Raw genomic sequence first — 10,807 nt, forward strand, 5'->3', positions numbered from 1 at the left:
ACATCGCTATTTGACTCCTAATCCACGGCTTAAGTCCCTGCTGGAACCTCTTAGCCTTCTTTGCGTCAGTATTCACGTACTCTGGCATGAACCTTGACAATTCCAAAAACTTCACCTCATATTCTGCTACCGACATTTCCTCCTGTCTAAGATCCAAAAATTTCATCTCCAACTGATCTTGCATATAACTTGGCAAATATTTTTCCAGAAACATCTCAGTGAACTTCTCCCAAGATAAGTCTTTGCCTTCCAACAACGCCTTAGAAGACTCCCACCAGAAACTTGCTTTATCCCTCAAATAATAACTTGCGTACTGAGCTTTCTTATCATCCTTAACTTCGGCTAGCTCAAAGGCTTTTTCCATCTCTCTCAACCACGACTGTGCTTTAATCGGATCTGGCAAACCTAAGAACTCTGGAGGATGAACAGATTAAAAGTGCTTGAAATTTCCAACTTTTGGGGCCACAGGTTGTTGCAAAAGCTGAGCAAGTCTGCTCATCAAAGTGGTTTCTAGGTTTATTTCTGGGTCTTGGATGGGAATTTCTTCTTCTTGGTGATCTGGTGAGTTGGCCATTTCTTACAAACCTGATTGAGCAACTATTTAGCAATACGATAGCATGGCATATATATAACAACAATTTTTTTATGAAATCTCTTTTGTGGGTTTTAAGTTTTACCCAATTTGCACATGCAATCCTATTACTACATAATTCTCATATCAGTGTTGTTTTATCATGGCACGAAATAGGGTTTTACGATCTTTAGACATGGTTGTACAAAAACATAGCTGTATTTAAAACATGGCATTGAGAACAGTTTATAAGATAAACAAGGTGCACAAAGGAAAGCAAGATAATAGATTTATTTAAATCAAGGATTACATAGGAAATATTCTGGATTTTAAGGTTCTGAAACAAGGTACAATAAATAGCAGGGTTAAACAGAGGAAAAACTGGAAAACATCCCCCTATCTACCCCTAACTTCTAACTACTACAACTACTACACTGGTCTGAAATACAACAAGATAAATGAAAAAGGGATCCCGACATCTGACCAAGTATCCCAAAGCCTACCGGCGCTGAAAACAACAATAACAATCTACGGGCTCAACCAACAGTCCCGTCTAATCATCTAGGATCTCTCTCAACACAACCAACATCCAGCGAATGATCTTATGCAGCCTCCGGGCCTCAGCATCAGCATCACTAGTGGATGGTCCCTCATCCAATCTCTTCCTGGCAACCTGCTCCACCAACTGAATCCTAGCTCTCCACTCCTCCATCACCACAGAAGTCCTCTGCCTAGAGTCTCGAATCAACCTATCTACCAAAGCTCCCAACTCAGGAATGCGGGAGTACACAAAGTCTCGGTCCTGGGCTAACTTGCCACCAATACTGACAGGAACAGTCTTAGGCATCTCCGACTCTGGCTCAGGGGCAGGGGTCTCTGAATCAGGCCTCAAGGGTGAAATCTGTATAGGGATCTCACTACTCTCAGAAGGGTCCTCCTCTGGGTCTGAACTAACATATACAGGCTCCTCTGGAGAGGGTGGAATAGGGTCCACAGGGGTACCAGTCAATCTAATCTCTGAGTCTGAATCACTACCACTACTAGGATCCTAAGAGAAAACATAAATAAGCAACCAAGAAACAATGTTAGGGTCAAATAAAGCTTCCAGCTAACTCACACCCTAACTCTAGTTTCTGCTTTACCAATCAAACACTTTCCTTAGACTATACCTAATAGTCTAACTCAACTCTACATGAGTCGAACTCTCTCGCGATATAGATATATTCCCAAAATACCCCTTTTTAAAACCTAACTTGTCTCAGGGACTAGATCCTGTAGCTCTGATACCAACTTGTGACGCCCTCAATCTCGGGGTTAGGAAATGAGGACTCACACACCTCTATTCTAATAATTAAATATGCATAAACCCCGATTAACTACTAACAGGATCAGCAGAATAAAGTATGAGACAACATTACAACTACCAATCACAGAATATAACTTACAAACCCAAAATATTATTCAATAATCAATATCGATTCCGGCTGGGAACCGACAGATAACCCATTGTATCTTTAAACACCTCTTTCTAGGCGCGAGCTCACTCATAACCTGTACTACCTGCTCTGGCAACTGGAAGCCCTCAACACGGTAGGGACCACCAGGTACGCTCTTACGAGCAGTGCGCCTAAGCCTGGCCATCTTCTTGCTTAACTGCCATGGTTAGATTAAGACAAAACAAATGAGTATAAAACTCAGCAAGTAACTAAATAGCAGTTCTACAATATCAAATCTCAATATACTTTGAACAAACTAGGGCATTCTACTTTAGCTAATCTAGGTGGCAGATTTCCATATATTTTTTTTTCTTTGGGATAAGGAAAAGGTATCCGAAGAATAGTTGGGCTTTCAAGAAACAAAGCTCGAAAAGGGCGAAAGCCGACATTCATCACAATTCATTATAGGATCAAAATAGATCTTTCGGTACAGGAAAGCAACAGTATTTCAAGATATAGAATCATTCATATGATCAACAATTTCAGGAATCAGGGTTCTGAGCTTTAAGCTCCACATTAACATAATCAACTCTTTTCAAAGCAGTATAAACCATTTTCATTTCCAAAAATCAATTTACTGAATAAAAGTTTCAGTTCCCTTTTTAAATAATCATTTAGAACCCTTGATTGGATCACTTATCTTTCCATTTCATTATATACGGGTGATCAACCCGTATCGACCTCCATTCTTGTAACGCCCCCAAATCCGGGGTCAGGGGATTTGGTCGTCACGATGAAACCTCAATCCAAAATAACCTGTTAAATCAAATAATAAATGCCAGCGGAAGATATTTATCATAAATGACCCCAAACTAATCCAAGATCTTTTAAGGTTACAGTTCTAGAAACAAGATATCCAAATTCAATAAATAAATTTTCTCACTTTCTTTTAAAACTCTTTTCAATAAATTCCAACTCAAAACTAAACCCACTAGTATAACTTCGAAATGAAGTGTACTAGGCCCAAATAAAATATACAACTATAATATAATCTAATATAAATAACTTTACACAATAAAACTTACACTAGTCCGCAAACCCTGGACCAACCACCTTCCAAGAGCTTCTTCTTTGCTTCCTCGAATTATGCAGCTAAACAACGCAAGCTAATCCTCACTGGAGGTTAAATTTAAAAACAGGCAAGTATGAGCGAAAGAAATGCTCAGCAAGTTAATTATAACATATATAGGGTCGTTTTGATATAAAACCGACATCTGCATCAGCGCAGAACATAGAAAAAAATCATAATTGCTGAATCATAAAATTTTATAGTTGAGGAATCCCAGAATTGATTCCTTAATTATATTCAAAACCATTTTGATACTTTTGAGCGAAAGGCTTCAGCAATACTTTGAATCTTGACGAGAATAAAACTCGTAAAATAGTGTTTACGGAAATATCGTAAACCACAATAACATGAAACAATGAATATATATTGAATCATAAACTTTATTCAAAACCGAACTCTGGAAATTAATACTTATCAATGTTCAAGAAATTCCTAACTATTCAGTATCCATCATTATCGACTAAGTTTCCATAGACTTAGCCTGCTAAACCAGCCTGATAAGGACGGGTTAAATAATTAAGAAGATCCCAATTCATTCAAGATTCTAATTATCACTGAGCAACAAATGCTGCAGCAACAATCTGAACTTCGAATTCATTTATAAACACTGTAATTTTCCCGAAACTGAGTGCTAAGAAATTAATTCATAATCATAATTTCTTTTCAAGAAGGAATGCCGTCAATGGCGATCAACAATAAATTAGACTGGATACTAGAAACCAACATATGCACTATAATCTGCTGATTAGTCAGAATATAGTGTGGATCTATACCCAACTGCATAGACCCAACCAACATAAGGAGTACTCAGGCAACTATGGCCTAAAGGGTCCGGTTCATCTCCGGCCCATAGGATCCAGCTCATCACTGGTCCTTATATATATATATATATAGTAACCATCCAGTCCGTGGAGTATTTTGATGTCAAATCACTTTGGGTACTTGCTCAAGAGAGCAATCGATGATAAAGGAATAATAGTGAAAGGAACTTGCATAAATAAGAGTAATTGCAGCGAAATATAAAACAGTTTAACTATTCTGAACTTAGAATAGGAACGAATAAATATTTGCAGTATTTAAGGAGAAAGGTTAGGAATACTTGCCTTTGGGTTTTTAGCAGTTAGTCACACTCGCAAAAACACAAATATCTCATGATGCTTTCTCAAGACGTCACAATTTCTTATTCTTAACTCTTTGATATGTCGCTAATGCAGTTACTGGGATCTGATACGAAATCTTATCCAACTTCAGTCTTGATCCCCAACGTATGGTTCTGTTAATCTCGAACCATCCGTAACTACTGAACCCCTATGCAACTCTCCCTTTTTCTTTTCTTTTTCTTGGTCTCACGCCTTTAATGCCTGATCCTATCATAAGCAAAAATATACTACTTTAGTATCCTTCTGAAATGATTATCTTATTTCTACCCTTTCGCGATATATATGTATATATATATATATCACATAACAGGTCGCACATATTATAGTTTAAAACTTACTACCAACTCAGAATATTATTTAACACGAGAACGCGCAACTTATGATAATATTTCTACGAAAAATTCGGCATGACCTATTTGTAATATGGAAAATACCCTGAATAACCACACCACAAATACAACCCACAAGTCATTTCAATGTTCTTACCCAAACATATCCTATACGTGTTACGACTAACAATCATAACATGCTTTCAAATCATTGAAATCAAATAAGTCAAATAGATTTAGATACAGGGGAATTTTAGAAAATTTTGGCATGAAGTATTCGTAATTAGGACTATCCGCCTGTTTTTCAATTCCACAATTTAATCTTATAAACAAACAAAATAAAGTTGCCTCAACTTGCAGCAACATAAAAGTAAACAAGTAAGAAAAGTACCCGCCCAGACTTGCGGCACCTAAACATTTAAGGAAAATTACCCGCCCAGACTTGCGGCACCTAAACAATTAAGTATACTGAATAATTTATAATATTTGAACTTACAGTTATATAATTTAGCATCACCAATTCAACTTGAGTAAACACTTAAATAAATCACCTTACACATATATCACATAGACTAACTATACACATATTCAAATCACACTCTAATAATTAGCAACTAAACTCAATCTCAAATAGGCATATACTAACATGTATTTTCATAAGACACATCGTTGATATCACATATACAAATAACAAGTCAATGTACATGTGCACAAGTCAAGTATGTCATCAAGTATGCTAACTTAATCTATAATTAATAAACTAGAAAGCACATATCAAATCACTAACCAACACTTCTATATTATAGGTTCATATATTTAATCTATTAAACAATGACTATCAATCACATATATTAGCACGAAACCATATGTCGAGTTATAACATACAAAATAGCTACCGAACCTAAAATTTAAGTTAACCAGCCTCGGAAGAATGACATTTTACAACACCTAGATGAACTTAAACAGAAAAGTTTAAAACATAAAAGTTGTAGGATATTTAGCGACCTTTCCAAAATGGTAAGGCTCGCTAAAAATGACCAAGTAACGAATTCAGAAACTTTAAAATACACAGCTGCATAAGCAGATTCAGCCCTGTTTTCGCAAGTAACTTAGTATTTGAGACTCCTAAATCATAGAATTGATTAATGAACTATAAGTAACAATTGTAGATCCTGAATTAAGCTTTTAAAATTGGTATAGTTCAAAGTCATAGCTAAAATAATGAATTTACTACGAATTTTTGAAGTCAGGATGTATCAAACTGAAATAACAGGACAGATTTTACAAATGGCAGATTTTATCATAATTGCAGGCCGAATTTGGAAAAACACAAAGAATGAAAATTGTAGATAATTCCATTATCTTTCCAGAGAGTGCAAAATCATTATCATACGATGAACTAGTTAAAAGCTACGAATTTAACAAGAACTCAGCTTATTTCTAAACGGATTTGACAACACAATTCACAACATATCATGCATATAACTCACTAATAATCCTTCAAATAACTATGTATAAATCTGAAAATTTTGTAGAACAACTCAAAATACCAAGACTGAAATTTAAAACCACCATAAACTATTATAACTTAAACATATATTAACCGGGTCAAGCCATAATCACTTAACAAACCAAAACTCAAGTTATACACTACTACACCAATGTTATAAATCTAAAAACCCGGAAATCATCTGTACCAACTGAAATTTCAGATTTTATAAAATCAAGAATAGTAGTTGTCATTTAGACATTCAATCCGCCTAAGAATATATAAGCGAAATTCAACCAAGTATTGACTTACACAACTCGAAACTACACAAAATCAATTAGCAAGTTCATAACTATAATTAACAAGCAAAATCAACCTAAACCAAATAATATTTTATGCCGCCGACTCGCCGGAGTTCATTGCCGGCGGCCGGCTGACCTCCGATCGACCCCAAATCACGGGTGAAGATCGAGGTCGAGCCTCTGGTTCGTCGAAGCAGCCCAGTTCTCGTACTATCAAGGAATTCGCGATCTTCCCAACATCAATTGTAGGATTAAAACAAAAGAAATCAAGCCGAATATATATATGTATGTATATGAGAGTATATACCTGATTGAGGGTTAAATTCAGAGGGTGATTGAATTAAAGAACGGAAGAAACAAAAAGAAAAAGAAAGAAAGAAGAGGGGTGGAGGAAAGGCGTTGAAGCGGTGGAGTAGAGGCGGGGGAGGGGAGCAGCGACGGGGAAGAAAGAAAAAGCTGGGGGGGGGGCTGTGTTTTTTTTTGTTTGTTATTGTGTTTGTTGTTTTATTTTTTCCATTACTCCTTCCCAACAAGAAAGTGACACGAAGCCAAACCCATCCTAAAATCAAACGCGTGTACTAATAGATAATCACGAAGATTCTGAAACCCGGTTTATCCCGAAAGTTGACATTAACGGATCGAGGTGCAGACAAAACAATTCCAGAAAATTGACGAAAAAAATTTAAAATGCTCGAAATATTTAAAAGTTAATAAAATAAAATTTTCTTGATTTTGAAGCATTTCTGAATTTAATACTGATTTTATAATTAGATGAAATCAGGCAATCATTTAAAGATAAATAATCAATAAAATATTGATTTCTAAATTTTATAAATTCCTAAAACGAATAAATAAAATTATAAAACAATACAAATAATTTTAGAAATAATTTTAGCATTTATGAGAATAAATAATCAATAAAATCATTTTAAGAACAAAATAATGTCGTTCAATAATTAATTATACAAATAAGGTTCGTATCCACAATTACCCAAAATTAACAATAAGTAACACACAGACTCATCCCATATTTTATTTGAGCACATAAAAATTGAAATACTCAAATAATATCACATATAACACCCAAACATCAATTCCACTTATCATATAATTCACTAAAATTCACATAAAATCACATAAATAATTCCAAATAATTATAATAATAATATCTAAAAATATGGGATATTACAATCTACCCACCTTATAAGGATTCCGTCCTCGGAATCAGCAGAAGAAAGCACTAAGGGTTTTCTAACCAACTTTCCATTCCCAAATAATCCTAGTTTTCCATAATCTCAAATAAATCTTGTATTCGTTGTATGATAAAACTTTTATAGGAGCTTCACCGTGCACCACTGTTCCATTCACCTCTTTTGACCAATTCCTCAATAGAATCGCTTTACTGATTGCGAGAAAGAAGAATAGAGAGAAAGATAGAGGGAAGAAAAGAAAGAGAAAGATAGAGAAATAAAGAAACAGAATGACTTCGCTATACACCCCTGATATTTTAATCGCATTGCAATCCACTGTTGCTCTTGATAATCCCATCACATAACCCTGCTTTGACTTGACCAGGATAACTCAGCTTAACTTGATTGGCATACCTTCGAATGTTTGGGATGACAAAATCATGGAATTTCAAAAAGAAAAGAATTTGATACCATAACGGAACCAAAATCTGAATTTGAGAAAAAGTATTGTTGAAATAAAAGAATAACTGAGAGATCAATATGATCAAACGAACTTGGTATTGCGTGTCCAAATTAAGACACTACTAAAGGTTGTTAACCTTCATGTATTCACAATACACACAAGTGATGGCGTCCCATCCAACTCCTATCACACAGACAGGTATACCTTGTGTCCCCTATAGTTAGGGTTGTTTATCCCAGTCAGAATAAAAGAATATCAAAGTGATCGAAAATCAATGAATAAAACTGAAAAGATTTCAAAGCTGATATTTCTGAAGGAATGAAATCCAGAGAAAATAATTATGGCACCAAATGAGCAAGTGGTGTCACATCACCAAGAAACCATCCACCAAATAAGAAAAGTGGAAGTTAAATTATCATAACTTGGCAGAGCTATCAAAACCTGAAAAAATAGGCTTCATGACAGCCTCTGACACATTTAAAACACAGATAGGATTGAAAATGAGTGTTAGGGAATATATCCTCTAACAAGCACTTCGTTTGAGAAGATGTCAAAAGGAATTTATAGAAAGAAAAGTAATTGCCAAAGTCTAAATATTTTATCTTCAATTTGAACTCTCCAGTTGACTCGCCATCTGATTCTAGAACGCTTCTTTATGTTCCAAGGATATCGATAATCTTCATCGTCGCGAATCGTAGTAGCCTCGGCAGATTCCACAATAGAAGTTTGCAGCTTCCCGGAGGTTTCCGTCCAGCTCAACACAACCATCTCGAACGAATGCGCCTATCTTACTTACTCGTTGGCACTATATCTGATAGTCCAACAGGAACTCGATATGAGCTCAAACGTCCTCACATAGCTATACACACTCCTACACACTCTCGTTTCTAGTTTAACTATAACCTCAGCTCTGATACCAACCTGTAACGCCCCCCAAATCCGGGGTCAGGGGATTTGGTCGTCACGATGAAACCTCAATCCAAAATAACCTGTTAAATCAAATAATAAATGCCAGCGGAAGATATTTATCATAAATGACCCCAAACTAATCCAAGATCTTTTAAGGTTACAGTTCTAGAAACAAGATATCCAAATTCAATAAATAAATTTTCTCACTTCTTTTAAAACTCTTTTCAATAAATTCCAACTCAAAACTAAACCCACTAGTATAACTTCGAAATGAAGTGTACTAGGCCCAAATAAAATATACAACTATAATATAATCTAATATAAATAACTTTACACAATAAAACTTACACTAGTCCGCAAACCCTGGACCAACCACCTTCCAAGAGCTTCTTCTTGTGCTTCCTCGAATTATGCAGCTAAACAACGCAAGCTAATCCTCACTGGAGGTTAAATTTAAAAACAGGCAAGTATGAGCGAAAGAAATGCTCAGCAAGTTAATTATAACATATATATGGGTCGTTTTGATATAAAACCGACATCTGCATCAGCGCAGAACATAGAAAAAAAATCATAATTGCTGAATCATAAAATTTTATAGTTGAGGAATCCCAGAATTGATTCCTTAATTATATTCAAAACCATTTTGATACTTTTGAGGCGAAAGGCTTCAGCAATACGTTGAATCTTGACGAGAATAAACTCGTACAAATAGTGTTTTACCGGAAATATCGTAAACCCACAATACATGAAACAATGAATATATATTGAATCATAAACTTTATTCAAAACCGAACTCTGGAAATTAATACTTATCAATGTTCAAGAATTCCTAACTATTCAGTATCCATCATTATCGACTAAGTTTCCATAGACTTAGCCTGCTAAACCACCTGATAAGGACGGGTTAAATAATTAAGAAGATCCCAATTCATCAAGATTCTAATTATCACTGAGCAACAAATGCTGCACAACAATCTGAACTTCGAATTCATTTATAAACACTGGTAATTTTCCCGAAACTGAGTGCTAAGAAATTAATTCATAATCATAATTTCTTTCAAGAAGGAATGCCCGTCAATGGCGATCAACAATAAATAGACTGGATACTAGAAACCAACATATGCACTATAATCTGCTGATCAGTCAGAATATAGTGTGGATCTATACCCAACTGCATAGACCCCAACCAACATAAGGAGTACTCAGGCAACTATGGCCTAAAGGGTCCGGTTCATCTCCGGCCCATAGGATCCAGCTCATCACTGGTCCTTATATATATAATATTATAGTAACCATCCAGTCCGGTGGAGTATTTTGATGTCAAATCACTTTGGGTACTTGCTCAAGAGAGCAATCGATGATAAAGGAATAATAGTGAAAGGAACTTGCATAAATAAGAGTAATTGCAGCGAAATATAAAATTTAACTATTCTGAACTTAGAATAGGAACGAATAAATATTTGCAGTATTTAAGGAGAAAGGTTAGGAATACTTGCCTTTGGGTTTTTAGCAGTTAGTCACACTCGCAAAAACACAAATATCTCATGATGCTTTCTCAAGACGTCACAATTTCTTATTCTTAACTCTTTGATATGTCGCTAATGCAGTTACTGGGATCTGATACGAAATCTTATCCAACTTCAGTCTTGATCCCCAACGTATGGTTCTGTTAATCTCGAACCATCCGTAACTACTGAACCCCTATGCAACTCTCCCTTTTTCTTTTCTTTTTCTTGGTCTCACGCCTTTAATGCCTGATCCTATCATAAGCAAAAATATACTACTTTAGTATCCTTCTGAAATGATTATCTTATTTCTACCCTTTCGCA

The 10,807-nt window shown here is 35.4% G+C and overlaps 1 long non-coding RNA gene across 1 annotated transcript; it reads right to left on the minus strand.

Annotated features, from left to right (window-relative positions):
* Positions 1-2,757: 2,757 nt before the first annotated feature.
* On the minus strand, positions 2,758-5,289 carry LOC141717118 (uncharacterized). Its single transcript, XR_012573530.1, has 3 exons — positions 4,240-5,289; positions 3,093-3,183; positions 2,758-2,823 (listed from the first exon to the last, which is right to left on the minus strand). It is a non-coding gene; the product is annotated as an uncharacterized LOC141717118 (long non-coding RNA).
* Between the last annotated feature and the right edge of the window lie 5,518 nt (positions 5,290-10,807).

This window comes from Apium graveolens, chromosome 4 (genome assembly GCF_009905375.1).
Source record: "Apium graveolens cultivar Ventura chromosome 4, ASM990537v1, whole genome shotgun sequence".
In the NCBI taxonomy this organism is placed as follows: domain Eukaryota; kingdom Viridiplantae; phylum Streptophyta; class Magnoliopsida; order Apiales; family Apiaceae; genus Apium; species Apium graveolens.